Raw genomic sequence first — 17,619 nt, 5'->3', positions numbered from 1 at the left:
TGGAGAGGACCAGATCTAGAATGTTTGTTCCTCTTCTCAGGGCATGGACAATTTCCTCCAGGGAATTTAAATTCACAAAGTCAAAGAACTTTTGTGCTAGGAGGTTTGGGCTAAAGTAGGTTTCCCAGTTGATGGTGGGGATAATTGAAATGCCCCATGACCAGTGTGTTCAGTAAAATTTGGATTGTCTTCAGTTTGGTTAAGTAGGCTTCATGGGTGTTGTGACCCATGGAGAGGGATCTATAAATGTCCACGACTTAAGCGGGGGTCTTACCCACTGTAACCTGAACCTGGAGTAGCTCCATGAAGTTGTCCAGTCTAACTGGAAGTGAGGTGAATGTATCTCTAATATAGATTGAAACACTGCCCAGTTTGGTTTTCACATGTTTCTTTTGTGGTCTAAAGGTATGGAAGGCATTGTAGCCTTGCAGGGCTGGGCACTCTCTGAGGCTTTAAAGCAGGTTTCTGTGACTGTACAGACATCTAGATCTTCTAGTGATAGAAGTGCTTCCAGGGAGTGCAACTTTTGGTTTAAGAGCCTAGCATTTAGCAGCATGACCCTTATTTTGATCTGATTGTTTAATTTCATGTTGGTAATGTTGTTTTCAAGACCTTGCATAAAAAAGCACTATGGGGGAGGCAAGAGTCTTTGCCAGCAGCCAAAAGCCTAGGGTTGCTAGGTGCATAGAGTCTCTGGCAAAGCAGCGAGGTTTGTTGACCATGGTTTCCTAAGCAGACAGGAACTGGATTCCCTTGGAATGACACCAAAACTAAGGTAATTATTGAAATCAATAATTTTTTGTTTATATTGTGGTATCATTCTAGGTGAGGGTAGTATATTGCTCAAAGCTAGGGACATACCAGCCTGGGATACATACTCAGAGAGTGCGCCCTTGTCTGTCTTCATATAGTCCAGTGAGGTACATCTCAGGTCATTCACACCAACATGAACTATGACAGAGTCATAACAATGCTTGTTGCTGAGAGACCTAAGTGCATTTGTGATCTGGTGAAATCTGGCACTGGACAGGCAGCTGACCGTGACTTTCTCCTTGTCCAACCTGGTGGGTGGGACATCCGTGTGTCTCACTATTGAGTCTCCAATGACAAGAAAACTTGTTTTTTAAGTGTTATGCCTTACAGGCTTGGTGGGTGAGACATTGCTGTTGCTATGTGTCATGGGTGCTGTGGAGACTGTATTAGCTGTAGTAGACTTGTATTTTGGATGTCTCTGGTGTTTCTGTAAGTTTTTTGAGAAAACCTCCGTGTATGTGGATTTACGTGTTTGATGCGTACTATGTGTATGAGCAGTGGCACTACATGAATATGTAGTAGTGGGTGAGTTGACAACCTTCTTTGTGTTACTGCCTTGAGTGAGAGAGAGAACATGGATTCTAGATTCCTGGTCTAAAATACATCTCACATGCTTTGTACTGGATGGTGTTATAAGCAGAGGATTGTCTGTGTACATGAGGCAATTGCTACACTGTCTCAAGAGACTCATCAACAAGTTTGGCAGGGGAAACAAGGGTGGTCCAACTGTCCATAATGCAGGGTTGAAGACTGTTGTCACTAGGGGTGGCTTTTCAGAAATGATCGCAGAGGAGCTTGGTGAATGGATATTTCTGCCTGGGTTTTAAGGGAAAATTTGTTGAATTAACTGTCTGGCTTTTTGGCACACAATTGTGCGGCAGTGCACAGTGTTTCAGAAATGTGCTCAGAGCAGGGCCTAAATACCAGAAGCTAAAACATGAAAAAAACTCTAACAAAATTCAAAAGGACCAATGAGGATGCTTATTCCAAGCCCTAGACTGGCCTCCCTTTACCAGTCAGGTGCCATGCATACACAATTCTCTCACAAAATTGCAGATAGGCCCCTTCCAATCCAAGATGGCCTGGAAAATGTGCTCAGAACAAACAAACCACTGCAAACAGTTCCAGAGGCAGCAGGCCTGGATCTGGACTATGCTACAGCTACTAGCTACCTTAGTTTCAGTAGGAAACACTAGAGAATATTTAACACAGCAGAAAAATAGCAGTGAGACACTGAAAAAAATTTAAAACAGCAGAAAATCAGCCAGGAGGCTCTAAAGAATGATTTAAACAGTTAACAGATCAGTTAATTTAGTACTGCTTGGTGGGAAAACCAGAACAGGCAGAACAGATAGCTTTAAAACAGTGAAAAAATACCAGTAATTACATAACAAACAGTGGAAACAGTTTTTGCTAAGTTTTGCTTAGTTAGCTGCAGCCAGGATCAGACATTCTGAACAGTTATCCTTGTTTCTAATATTTTAAAATTATATTGATGGGTACTTTTATCAACTGGACAGTTAGTTACATGAATATTGGGAAAGGCTGACTGCAACTGTTATGCATTTTTTTTTCTTTATTGAGTGGAATTAAGCATAATGTAGCCAGAGTATATGCTATTCATGGTTTGTGATTTAGTTATGTAACTGCTTTTTTATGTTTTCTATGTTATCCCCTGTCCTGGTTACTACATATTTGGAGTCTACGACTGCTTGCGACATCTACTGGCTATGCATGAGAATATACATTCCCTTTTTTTTCTCAATTGTCACTAGGTGCCTTCAAAACATTAAAAAGGCTATTTTCTCTAGGATTAATAATGTCATATAAAATCTCTTTGACTTAGCCATCACTTCTTTTTATTCTTCAGCTGTGGTTAGCCACTTACTTTACACTGTGCTCTTGGTTGCAAGTTTCTTGTCCAAAAAAAAAAAAAAAAAAATAGAGGTAACATTGATGAAGTATTTGAATAGGTCAGTAGAAAAATAAATTAGTGTAACATTAAACTATGTTAGGAAAAAATGAGCACCGGGTATAGCTAGATTAATTTTTGAGTTTTATGCACAATTAGAAAATGTTATCTGGAGATTTTAGTTAATGTGTTGAAAGAGTCGTATATGGAAGGTGAACTACACAATGTTATAGTCAGTATGGTGAAATTTGTCAGGAAAAGATATGAAAATGACATACCTCTCAACCTCTTAGTGCAAGAAATCTGGACAAATCCTAAAATAATGGGGGGATAAAGGCCCAAAAATAGGGATAGATTTTAAACATTGCTCTTATAAACTTGGTAAGTTGTTAGAATAACAGGATTTGTGTTAGCATGCATTTTTCTGAAGAACATGAAGTCTGAAACTCAAATGGTCATCATTATTTAATGACTTCAATCCTCAGTAATTTGCCAGAAAACCACAAATTTTATGAGGAACAAACTGAAAATATGACACACAAATCTGGATTTTCTGTGAAAATCTGGACAGTTGAGAAATAAATGATTTTGAACTGCAGGCATCTTGCAGTGTTTACCATAGATTACACATTGTTGACTAAAATACTGCAGATAGCAGATAATATTAGAAAGCAGTTTGCAGGAAGACAGAGAGCCTGAAGTGTGTGCTATTGCTAAAGGATAAACTATTAATAATATGTTAATATTAAGAAAGGTGGTAGATATTCTTTCCTTACTTAAAGGTGGTAATAATACCAATTCCTCAAACTTCCATCCCATTGCTATATTGTCCCCAATCTCTAAAATCTTAGAGAAATGCATACACTCCCAGCTCCAGCAATACCTCTTAAACAATAATCTTCTATCTTCCTGTCAACATGGTTTCCACCCCACTCATAGTACTACCACTGCTCTCCTATCCTTTACAAATACTGTTAACCAAGCACGCAATGAAGGGAATTTCATCTCCTCTCTCTTCCTGGATCTGTCCAAGGCATTCAACACCATTTCCCACTCCCTACTTCTCTCCAAGCTTTCAGCTATGAACCTGTCCCCACCAACTCTGCTCTGCTTTTCCAACTACCTATCTACTAGAAAACAATTCACTAGATGGCTTGAATCTACCTCACCATTCCTTGACATCCCTACAGGAGTTCCTCAAGGATCCATATTAGGCCTACTGCTTTTCCATATTTTCATTAATGACTTTCACTCTTGTGTCCCTAACAACTCAGTTATTCAATATGCAGATGACTTAACTATAATTTCCTCCTCCAAAACCATACCCAAACTACTCTCATACACACAGCAAGCATTCTCCTCTATAGAAAGCTGGATGACTAACAATCATCTCGCACTCAGTCCAAACAAAACCAAACCTTTTCTCTTCTCCCCTAAAAAAACACCGCTATAAATAAACCAGACTTCAGAATCTACGCATTAAACAAAACTACCCTAGAAATTGTCACACACACTAAACTGCTAGGTGTCACCATAGACGAAAGCTTAACCTTCAACCAGCACATCCACAATAACATAAAAAAGACCCATTAGAAGCTATGAACCTTCTATAGGCATAAACACTTCCTCAGCCCTACTACCAAACAAACCTTGGCCACTACCTTTCTACGACCCTCCTTACTATATGGCACCCCCCTCCTCACTAACATTCTCACAGCCCTAAAAAATAAAATGGAAACCTGTTATAACAAAATAGCGAGGTTTGCAACTAATGCCACCTACTCTTCCCATCACTGTTCCTCCTAATGCCACCTACTCTTCCCATCACTGTTCCTCCTAATGCCACCTACTCTTCCCATTACTGTTCCTCCTAATGCCACCTACTCTTCCCATCACTGTTCCTCCTAATGCCACCTACTCTTCCCATCACTGTTCCTCCTAATGCCACCTACTCTTCCCATCACTGTTCCTCCTAATGCCACCTACTCTTCCCATCACTGTTCCTCCTAATGCCACCTACTCTTCCCATCACTGTTCCTCCTAATGCCACCTACTCTTCCCATCACTGTTCCTCCTAATGCCACCTACTCTTCCCATCACTGTTCCTCCTAATGCCACCTACTCTTCCCATCACTGTTCCTTCTAATGCCACCTACTCTTCCCATCACTGTTCCCCCTAATGCCACCTACTCTTCCCATCACTGTTCCTTCTAATGCCACCTACTCTTCCCATTACTGTTCCTCCTAATGCCACCTACTCTTCCCATCACTGTTCCTCCTAATGCCACCTACTCTTCCCATCACTGTTCCTCCTAATCTCAGAAAAAAGAAAGTAAACGGAAGCTAAACAAATAACGCCAGTCAGATGGATCCAATTCTTTTACTTAGTTAGCGCTTTCATGCAAGACACTGCTTGCACTTCTTCAGACAAAGTAAAAATGAAACACTTTACATTTTTATAATACTAAGTGCTTAAGCCAAACCCACAGTTAATTAGATAATTAATTGGTTTACCCAATTAAGTCAACAATGCAGCAACCATGCAAAACTTGACTTATAAAAGTAACATACATACAAAAATGTTTGTGTAAAAATTCATCACAAGCAACCACTAACCAAACCTAATAGTTACTGTATTATTATAAAATATAATTCATTCTAAAATTATTATCTATCTAAATAGAATTTAAAATAAATTCATTGTATATTTATTATGTTATATATATTATATATTAAAATATGAAATGCCCAAAACCAAATCCAATTCCAAGTATGCAACTAAACAAACTACATATTATTAATAAAAATAAAATGTAAATATTAAATCTTTAAATGTATATAAAAATATTACAATAATATACATATACACATGAGAAATTCCACTATCTCTCCAAAGCTTTAATATTAAGCAGACATTTAATAGAACATGCATCATTAATGCCCGGATAGTTATGGGCATTAGTTTTCAACTGCCATAGAAGTTCACATTCTTGTAACTTCAAATACCATGGCCCCCCTCTAGGATTTTTGTCAACTTTTTCTACTACATTAAACAAAAAACTGTGAGAATCATTGTCCATAACATGCTTAGCTAAAGCATTTGTTGAGCTCTTTCTAGATATAGCGTATAAATGCTCATAAATTCTGTTCTTTAATAACCTTTCGGTTTTACCGAAATAATAAGCGGGACATTCCTTGCATTTAGCAAGATAAACAACTCCCTGAGTCTCACAGTTATATTTACCATTAATATAGTATCTGGAGCCCCTTATCATAAAATTGGACCCTGTTTGTATATATTTACAGTATTTACATCGCCCACATTTGAACATCCCTTTGTTCATTTTATAAGGTTTAATGGGGTGCTCAAATAAATTTTTCATGGAAGGTGCTCTTTTATAAACTACGTTCAACTTTGGACCCAATAAGGAATGTAACTTCCTATCTTGCATTAATAATTCCCAATTACTTTGTTCCTCCTAATGCCACCTACTCTTCCCATCACTGTTCCTCCTAATGCCACCTACTCCTCCCATCACTGTTCCTCCTAATGCCACCTACTCTTCCCATCACTGTTCCTTCTAATGCCACCTACTCTTCCCATCACTGTTCCTTCTAATGCCACCTACTCTTCCCATCACTGTTCCTTCTAATGCCACCTACTCTTCCCATCACTGTTCCTTCTAATGCCACCTACTCTTCCCATCACTGTTCCTTCTAATGCCACCTACTCTTCCCATCACTGTTCCTTCTAATGCCACCTACTCTTCCCATCACTGTTCCTCCTAATGCCACCTACTCTTCCCATCACTGTTCCTCCTAATGCCACCTACTCTTCCCATTACTGTTCCTCCTAATGACACCTACTCTTCCCATCACTGTTCCTCCTAATGCCACCTACTCTTCCCATTACTGTTCCTCCTAATGCCACCTACTCTTCCCATCACTGTTCCCCACTGTACACACTCACATGGCTTGAGCTACCTCAATACCTCACTCACCAGCAACTCTCAATAGCCCATAAAATTATCTATAAACCCCTTGACTGTCCAGCCCTTACCGCCACCTTAACTCAGTACCACCCAAACAGACCACTTAGATCACAAAATGAAACCTTGCTACTCATCCAAAAACCTGCACTCCCTGCCAGACACGCACTCTATTCTTTCTGTATTGCCAAACTCTGGAACTCACTCCCTACATCACTCAGAGCCACCAGTAATACCAGGTCCTTCAAAGATGGCCTCCATTCACATCTAGTTACCCAGTGGCAATGCTCCTGCTCCATACCCCACATTACCTGACCCCTTCCAAACTACTCTATTAGCAAAATTGTAACCATACTCTATATAACTGTTTATCCACTGCTATGACTGCCAGACTGGTATGGTACTCAAAATGCATCTATTCATAGTCTGGCATGACTGCTACAACTTAAAAAATACACAATGCCTGCATTTTTTAATTTGTTTTAACCATATTATGTTTTATAACCTCAATCTGTAATCTAACTATCTGTCTGAACTTGTTGTAAAGAAAAATATTTTCTGTTTATTTGTAGTAAAGAAAATTTTTTCTGATTATTTGTTAAGAAATGTCTGTTTGAAGCTTTTCTCCACAGGCCTCCGCCGAAAAAGGACTCACTCCGGCCCAGTGTACACTCCTGGTAAACAAATGTAAAATAAAATAAATTAAATAAAATAAGATATGAAGAAAGAATAATGCAACTATGTTAATACATTGTGATACAATAAAAGCTTTTAATAATATTGCTCATAAGAGGATGATCAATATTTATTTAGAATGAGGATTTTGAACAAATATGAAGGATTTGCATCAAAATGTATGCTAAAGCCTGGATAATTCCACTAGTTAAGTAAGAAAGAAAGAAAGGAGCACTAAAGGCAGAGGCGTGTCCATATTCAGTAAGGATATCCACACCTCCAGGCTAGCTGCACAGCATAATGTATCCGAGATTATCCAAGTGCAAGACCACAATCCAAATTGTAGCTTGCTACAGACCCCCCACCATGCCCCAGGATTCACACTCCTCATTTCTTGATACACTGGAAAGTATTAGGGTACAACCCAACACCCTAATAATGGGCGATTTCAACTACCCCACCATTAACTGGGAAAACTACTCATGTACCAAATCTTTTGCTCAACGTTTTCTAGAATTCATAAATTCCAACGCCTTGGATCAACTTATTCACACCCCCACCAGGGGCAGCAATATCCTAGACCTGGTCATTACCAACATGGGAAACCGGTGTTCCACACCAGAGGTCAATTCCTCGTTGGTCAGATCCGACCACAAGCTAATCAGCCTAGACATCCACATCCCACCCCCACCCCCAATTAGGGAAACCATCGTAAAAAACTTCTCCAAAGCCAACTTCACACTTCTTAAGACAGAAGTGGGAAACTTCATGACACCCATGCAGATGGACAATAGAGGTATGACCGCCGAATCTGACACAAATGCACTTTATAAGCACTTACACGAGTGCATGGATTATGCTATCCCTAATAGAAACAAGATGTTATCCTCCAAAAAAAGGAAGCCAATCTGGTGGTCCTCTGCCATAAACAAACTCTACAACAGAAGAAAGAAACTGTTGCAAAAAAGAGTAAAATCCCATGACTGGAGGAACTCCCTGGTCAACCTCAGTAAGAAGCTGAGATCCCTCATAAAATCCTCCAAAGCTAGTTACGAAAACAAAATTGCCACTGACTCTAAAGACAACCACAAAGCATTCTATAGCTATGTCAAGAATCTAAATGGGAGCACTCAGATCTGCTCTGAGTTACAGCACAATGGCCCTAAATATACAGAACCAACTGATATTGCCAACATCCTAGCAGATAGGTTCAGTGCTAACTTTACCCCCCTCTCACCCCCTAGAGGGCCCATCTCTATACCAGAAGAATGCAACGTTCCTATAATCACGGCTGCACAGGTAAAAAACATTCTCCAAAGCCAAGAACGCAGCATCCATGGGACCTGACAATATCCCAGGCTGCATTCTACATGAACTACAGAATGAATTGGCACCCTACCTAAGTACCATGTTCAATCATAGCCTCACCTCAGGCTTTGTACCCACTGAATGGCGCACCGCAATGGTTATCCCACTCCACAAAGGGGGAGCCACGACGGATGCCGGGAACTACCGCCCCATTAGCCTGGCGAGCCTGGTCTGCAAGGCCATAGAATGTGTCATTGTGGAACTCATAAACAAAGACATTGGTAATCTTCAAACTATGGACCCTACCCAGTTTGGATTTGTAAAAGGCAGATCATGTCTCCTAAACCTGATTAACTTCTTTGAAGCAGTCACCAAAGCAATAGATGAGGGTAAAATGGTTCACACAGCTTATCTAGATCTCGCCAAGGCTTTCGACACCATCCCCCACTCTAGAATTATAGATAAGCTCACTAAACTAGGTATAAATCCCTATGTCACAAGATGGGTTGCCAACTGGCTCACGGACAGAACCCACACTGTGAAAGTAGTGGATTCCAAATCCGACATCAGACCAGTGACACATGGAGTACCACAGGGTTCAGTCCTGGGTCTTCTCCTGTTTGGTATCTACTTCTCTGAAGTGCAGGCCAACACAGAAGGTCTTTGGCTAACAAAGTTTGCAGATTACTGCAAACTAGGAGCCATAATCGAAACTCCTAACGATGTGGACAAACTACAAAAGGGCCTCACTGAGACAGATACCTGGTGTCAAAGCCATGGCCTGAAGCTCAATGCCAAAAAGTGTATTGTCATCCCCTTTGGTAAAAACTCTGTACCCATGAACTACCACATAGCTGGTAGTCTACTTAATGCCGAAAATGTGATAAGAGACCTTGGGACACAGGTGGACAGTAGTCTCTCCTTTGATAATCACATCGCCACAGTGGTCAGGAAATCCTTCTATGTGGCTCATCTCATCACAAAAGGATTCTCATCCAGAAAAAAAGGTCATTGTTCCCCTCTACTCATCACTCATTAGACTCATTATAGAGTACAACGCCCCTTTTGGTATGTACCTCACAAGACATCTACAACAACTGGAAAGACCACAGAAATACCTCACAAAGAGGATTACTGGCCTCAAACAGATGCCCTCTGCAGACCGTCTCAAAAAACTACAGCTTTACTCCATCGCATATCACCTACTCAGGGCGATCTCTGCCTAACATACAAAGCTATGTCAAACCCAGAGCTGTTGGACATGCTCCACTTAAAGAAATCCCAATCCCTCCGAACTACACGCTCTAGGGACCTAAACCTTGTCACCACAATAAACAGAACATGCTGGAGGGATAGATTCCTGTCCCAGAGACTTCCCATACTCTGGAACAGACTACCTATCTATGTCAGACAGAGCTCCTCATTAGCACTCTTCAAGAAAAATCTTGATGATTGGATGGGAAATGGGAAATTCACCCCGGGGATCACTTCTGTGGCTCTGCTCGACAGGGGCACAGGAAAATAATTTTCTTGGGTGGCGAAAGCCAGGGTACATTTTTTGGCTAGGCTTGTATGGGCCCTAGGGCCGATAGCCTAGTACCTACCTATGGACGTATGAACCGATGAGTTAATGTTAATGGATATTTACCTTACAGAATTGCAATGAAAAACAAAGGATGGTAAGATTTACCCTTAAGTCCTATATTATCTGAATTGGTTGTTAATGTTTTGGTAGAACATGTAAAATTGGTGGTGAAGGAGATGGTGTGGTAGTTAGTGAAATGGTTATGAACTATGTTGATGATATGGTTGTGATGGTTTGAGGCGAGCCATATGTTGAATATATTTTTCAGGTAATGAAGGATTAACTAGAGAATGAAGGACTAGATTTAAATAAAGACAAATATAAAGGAGCAGTAGGATGGAAAAGATGATTTGTGAGAATTAGGAGAAAATTCTAGAAAAATAAATGGTATTCACTAAAATCTGGAAAGTATACAGACTTTAATTTAAAAAGAATGTTTATTCAATGTTTCAGTGGCTCAAAAGATAGCTCACCGACTTTTGATGCTGGGAGATCAGAAGGCAGTGGGTTCTATTTTCACACCAGGTGCTTGGATTCATTTTCCATTACTGACACTGTTGTATAGCCTAAGGAGTTGTGTGACTCCTGAGTATGCCATCTTCTGGATGAGAAGTTAAACTAACACCCGATCTACCTGATTTGGTGTTAGAGTAGGTGGATGCACAAGACACTATGACACCTATCAAAAAGAGTAGGGGCTTTATTTATTTATACATTCAGCTTTACATTACTTATTCATACTTCATTTATCGTAAAAAGAAATTATTATGATATCCCTAATTTACACAAAATGACATACATCATATCCCATGATTTTTCCACAACTTTTTATTTTGTTAATTACATTGTACTTATTCCACAACTAATTATGGTTTATTATTATCATTTGGCGTCCAAATCATTAATTCTTGATCACGACCTTAATACCAAAATACATTTACAAAAGAGTAATTGTGGGACTTCGGGTGTGGTGTATATTGCAAACTGCTCAACTTGTGCTAGTTTCTATGTGGGAAAATCTGACAGGCCACTCAAGAAAGGAATTTCTGAGCACTATTATGATATGAGGATAAGGAATCCCAATAGCACTCTTTTTAAACACACGTTAACATTTATTGCTTTTAAAGATTTTAAATTTGCCACATTAGAAAAGGTTGATATTAATCCACGGGGGGGGGGGGTTAATGGGAAATGAAATCAGAGTGCAAGGAACTGCTTTGGTAGTTTAGGTTGAATGCTACCTCTCCCCCGGTTTGAATGACAATGTAGCAATAAGACCCGTGTTAAAACTACATTCAGCTAAACTATGATTTTCTCTGGGAATATTTATTTCTATTTATTATTATTTATTATTTTTATTCCCTTTTTGAAGAGCATTCATTATTGTTATCTTGAGATGCTTAAACTGTGCTTTTATTAGAAATATTTTATAGATAAAGTAGTGAATGTAACTGTTTCTCATGTTTTTATATATTTTTAAATGTATAAGAATGTGCAACTGATCAGTCACTGAGCTTATAATTTTTAATTCAAGTGGCTGTTTTTATTCACTTGTTTACATATTAAATTTAAAAGAATCAGTTTGATCATCTCAATATTTGATTTGAATGGTTGAGTATGACTTTTACAACAGTGGTACAGGTTTTAATTTTAAATAGTACTGTCTCTTTAATAACATGGCTCTGTGTCACCTGATAATGATATAAAAGGAAGTGATATAAAAATATCTATGTAAAACACTTCCAAGCAAAAATCCTAAATCGTCTGGACTTTGTTGCATACTTTAGAGCCATATATGTGTTCTTGCATTGTTCCCTTGTAAACTGCTTATTCAGTCTCTCTTCACAATCTTTTCTAACCTCCTCTGTCTGATTCCTACAGTTATCATGCAATAGCTTTATGCCCTAGTAATCATCTTTTTTTTTACAGCAGTTTTTCTTCTAGACTGAAGTAAAAACTCTACCAGGCCAGGACTTTCAGTTAGGATTCCCACATTCCTTTCTCTTTGCCTATACTCTGATATCAACCCTGGTAGGAAAGGCAGTCTCTAGCCTGCAGTCCCAGATGTCTTCTTAGCCTGATCCCATTCAATTACCTTTTCCTCTCTAGTTATTTGCTTCCAATACCTTGGTTTCTTTGCCAGTTTTCTCCAGTAAATTCCATCCCTTCTTGTCTATTCTGTGTACCACTACATGCAGTCATCCCTATTGGTAAAATATCCTTTCTCCATTCTTGTGTTGGCTTAGTTCTTAGAATACTTTCAGCTACTTTATGAATTTAATATTCTATGTGGCTGTTATTACTCTCCATAAAGATTTGCATCCAAACTTCCAGTCTCTCTCCTTGTTTCTTGAATTTCCCCCTGCTTCATCATTATCCCTTTCCACTTTGAATTATAGCTTTCTGCTTGTGTCATGTATATTAGTCTTAGCTGTGTAGCCCTAAAATATCCCTTCAAATCAGGTACTCCTAAGCCACCTTGTTCTATTGGAAGGATTAACTTAGACCACTTAACACTTGCCCTCTGTTCCCCCAGACAAATTACTTCAACTCTATTAATTGTTGTCCACAACTTCTCTGGCTGATAAAAATATGCCTGACCCACATATAAAACTAAAGGGACTAAAAACATGTTCACTGCTTGTATCTTACTACACATATCCATAAACAAGAGTTTCCATTGTCTCAGTTTTTGTATTATCCTTTGTTTAGTCTCTTCCCACATATCATTAGCTGCCATAACAGAAGCCTTTTTAATCCATACTCCTAAATACTTCATTGCTGAACCAATTCATGTGTGGTACATAATTTATGGCTGCAGACTTTGTTTCTTCTTCATTACTTTTATATCCCCAAACTCTTGAAACTATCTCAGTATGTTCACAAATCCACAAAGCACCAAATGGACGTCACAATAACAGGTGGTAAAACTTGAAAAACTCTAAAAGAAAACACCACTAAAAGCAAAGCAAGGAAGATACACCAATCAATTTAATAATAATGAAGCACTTTCGACCTCAATGGTCTTCATCAGAATAAAATACATACAATAAATAATCCATAATCCATTTAAAAACTCTCAACCTCTCACAGCAGGTCAGTGCCCCCAGGGATGCAGCCATTAAATTCAGTAGGCAGTTTTCACCCAGGCTAGCAGTACAGTTTGTATTGTGGTTTGTGATTTTTTTCATTCCTCATACTACAGCCTCCTGACTCTGGAGGTGACATCAGCAAGACCATCAACAGCACCCAGCTGACCCACCTCCACAGAGGTTAACTCCACCCTTGGACCTTTAATCCTGCAGAATCCCTTTACCATCCAAAATAATCCTCTGCAAGGAAACTGTACACTGAAGCATGTGCCGTAAGTGGATGGTGTGCTGCTCAAGCATGAGTGGAGCATGTGTGCTGTCAAGAGATTTCCTATTTGGCAGCTATAGCAATGTATATTTATTTTGCTTTTTTTACATTTGTTAACAAAATAAAGGAACTTCTTCATGGACCATTTAAAACCATGACTCAGTCCAAATATAAAAAAAATCAATGTTGCAACAAAGCTGAACTTAGTAAAAAAAACAGGGGAAATGAATAGATGGGGACATCTAAAAATGACATTTGTCGCATACATTAATAATACAAAAATGCAGAGTTGGGAAAGCAAGTGAAATAATGCAGTTGCACTGTCCATGTTTTTCACACTTCCACACTGAAAGGGTCTGTCATATATAGATAGTTACTAAGCTTGCAGACCAGGGGACTACTGGGGAGCCTAAACCCAGTTCGCAGTTGCCACCAAGCTTAGCTTGTCAGCCAGTCAGGGACAACTGAGGACAAATCCAGAAATAATTAGACACACCTTTAAAACATTAATGCTATTAACTTGACACCAACACCACATTTTCTCTAAAAGGCTTCAGTTTTTAGAGGGTTTAAGAGGGAAAGGGCTAATATTTGAATCAAAATCAGAGATACACAGTTGACAGTTGCACTGTAAGTCGAGTATCTGGTTAATTGATTTGCTTCAGGTCACACAGAAGGGGAATCAAACCCTATACCACAGGGATTACAGCTTGCAGCCTTAGCCATCTGCTCTAATTGCTAAACAACATTTAATGTTAAAGATTTTTTGTTAAGTAATATCCATGTTAAATAATACTCAGTCTCATTATTTCATTAAAAACATTTTATAAGGATAAATTGACACATTTTAGCCATCCTCTGAGCTTCTTAGTTGAAGTTGTTAGCAAGATGATAGTAAGTGTTCTCATAGCCGGCTTTAGGCATCACTGAACCCTGTGGTCAGTGAGGGCCCCAACCACAGCAAATTATTTCTGTTGATATTTTGCAACACATCTGTAAAACCAACAAAAGCTAGTACAGCAATCTTCTATGCTTAATAAGCCAGATGGCTAATAACTTTAAGCTCCTTTAAAAGTCAAAGATAGCTCTAGTTATAGTAACAGTGCTTTATCAAGTAACAGGCTTCATAATTCCATTAAATATTCTGCCACTAACATACTGCCACTGGCTTAGTTAAACCGAGCTGGTGGACATACTCTCCACTATAACTAACACAGCCAGCTTTAGGCAACTGCAATACCTGTGGCTACAGGGGACCCCCTTAATCATCCTTTACTGAGTGGGGGCCCCACAAAAGCTGCTGCTAGTTGGGGAAAAATAAGTTGGAAAAATGTATTAATTTCCTGATTACGCTCTTTAACCTGAACAGGGCTGTGATATGACCCTATTAAGATAAACCTGATAATCACAAAGAGGATTACTGGCCTCAAACAAATGCCCTACACTGACCATCTAAAAAAACTCCAGCTTTACTCCGTAGGATATCGCCTACTCTGAGGTGATCTCTGCCTAACATATAAAGCTATGTCAAACCCCTACACTGAGGTGATCTCTGCCTAACATATAAAGCTATGTCAAACCCAGAGCTGATGGATATGCTACACCTAAAGAAATCCCAATCCCTCCAAGCTACATGCTCTAGGGACCTAAACCTTGTCACCACAATAAACAGGACATGCTGGAGGGATAGATTCCTGTCCCAGAGACTTCCCATACTCTGGAACAGGCTATCCTATGTCAAGCAAAGTTCCTCATTAGCACTCTTCAAGAAAAATCTTGATGAGTGGATGGGAAATAGGAAATACACCCAGGGGATCACTTCTGTGTCTGCTCGACAGTGGCACAAGAAAATAACTCTCTTGGGTGGCGTAAGCCAGGGAACCTTGTTGGCTAGGCTTACGTAGCCCCTTGGGCTGATAGCCTAGTACCTACCTATGAACCTATGAACATGAGCAAGGTAAGTACAAGAGAGATCCAACAGCCTAAAGTGACTGACTTTCATGCATACCTTGGATTTTAAGAAGAGCTGATGCTTCCAATCTTCAGGAATGTTTTTCTCTTTCAGGGAATTTTATAAATACTGGCAGAACCAGATACTATAAATCTCAACTTCTTTACTCAAGAGTTATGGGCAAAGCCGAAAATAATAGCAGAATAAAGGCTCAAAATCTGAAACACGTTTTAATTATTACTCTAACTCATTTAAAAAGTTAATAGAATAACACATTTTGCATCAACATGCATTATCTGGACAATAAGAAGTATGAAACTCTGATTTTTGAAATTATTGACTATCTGTAATCTTGAGTGGTTTACCAGCAAATCAAACTTTTTACAAAGAACAAAGCAATATTATGAGCAAAATCAGGGAAGGTCTGTGAAATCACAGACAGTGACAGGTATGCATTACTCCTCAGGGAGGTAAATAAAAGTGACTTACCCTGCTGCTGTTTGACAACTGCCAAACAACAGTCACTGATCTGGTGTGGCAGTTGTAGTGTTGAACAATGCATTGCTATTTGCTGAAATAAGTAGAAAACTAGTATAGCTTATGCTTGTGTGTTTGTGTGTGTGTGTGTGTGTGTGTGTGTGTGTGTGTGTGTTTAAAATATCATTGCTTTTTATCTGTGCACACACCCAATAAAGCCAGGACGCATACATTATTCTTCTTGGTATCAGTAAAAAAAATGCAGCTAACAAGTAATTTATATTTCAAAAGTAAACCATAAAATATATCACAGAACATTCAAAGACTTAGATCTTCTATGAGAATGGTAGCCCTCATTACCCAAACTGTATAAATGGATACGGGGGGGTGCCTCCCTTAATCATTCTTGACTGTGTGGGGGGGCCCACAAAAGCTGTCGCTGGTTGGGAAAACGAGGAGAAAAAGCATGTATTCATTTTCTGATTACACTCTTTAACCTGGACACATCTGTGATACGATCCTCTTAGGATAAATCTGATAATGGCCTCTGCTCTCAACTGCACCCATTCTAAAACCAGCACTGCACAGATGTGTGTATACAGAAAGCTGCTACAGGTTATGTGGGAGGGGGGTTTGGGATTATGTGTTTACCACTTCTTTAATTTTCATCACAGTCCTTAGAGGTGTGCACAAAAGGTCATTATAGTTTGTGTTTGGGCTGTGGCCAGTGTGGTCATCGTTTCTTTTACTTTTCTCATAGACCTCAAGAAGTATACAAAGAAGGTTACTGTAGCTTGTGTAGGTGCAGTGTACTGTCTAGGAGCAAGAAAGTAGAATACATTTCTGTCATCATTGTTTTTTTCTCACAATCATACATCAGGCATGTATACAGGTGACTGCTTTTGGAGGGTTAGGGGTGAGGAGTGATGTGGCATTCTATGTATGTAAACAGACACTTGAAATACATGACTATGGCCATTTGAACCTATGCTTTCATCCCAAACTAACACCAGAGGAATACATAGGCAGTGACTGTATTTCTGGAGGGGTTAGGGGGCAGGCAGTATTCCCAGATAGGACCTGTGTATCCTCACAACTGGCTTGTTAGTTTATTGTGAGCTAATATTTTGTCAACTTTGAACATTAAGCTTTGGGCACAATTTATGTCTTCCTTGATTTTTGTTTAAGCCACCATTGGATTAAAAGGTTGGGAAAATGCTCTAAAATGTATATCAGAGCATCTATAACCGTATGGCTTCTTGGGTCTTGGCTTATTTGAGATATTCCTAAATGTTTATTACTGTGCTGTCTTGGTAAGGAAAGGTATATTGAAAGGATGCAATGAAAACTAAAGCTGAACAGCAACACTGATTTTTCCTTAATTATAATTTCTGTTTAAGCCATCATTGGATGAAAACGTTGTGTAAAAAGAAAAAAAAAATTAAAATACACTTCAGAGCATATAGAAAGTTAAGGCTTCTTGAAAATCTGAAAAGTAAGACAAAACATGGGAAAAGAAAGAAAAAAGGAACGTGAACAGTACGGGGAT

At 39.1% G+C, this 17,619-nt stretch overlaps 1 protein-coding gene across 3 annotated transcripts in view; it reads right to left on the bottom strand.

Moving 5' to 3' along the window:
• The window catches only part of AKAP9 (A-kinase anchoring protein 9), a 3,155,794-nt gene that overhangs the window by 2,881,775 nt on the left and 256,400 nt on the right, over nt 1–17,619 (bottom strand). The gene's annotated exons all lie outside the window — the stretch shown is intronic.

This window comes from Protopterus annectens, chromosome 3.part1 (genome assembly GCF_019279795.1).
Source record: "Protopterus annectens isolate FY-2018-M chromosome 3.part1, PAN1.0, whole genome shotgun sequence".
Taxonomy (NCBI): domain Eukaryota; kingdom Metazoa; phylum Chordata; order Ceratodontiformes; family Protopteridae; genus Protopterus; species Protopterus annectens.
Note: the sequence above shows the minus strand (reverse complement) of the source record. Positions and strands in the feature narration are given on the sequence as shown.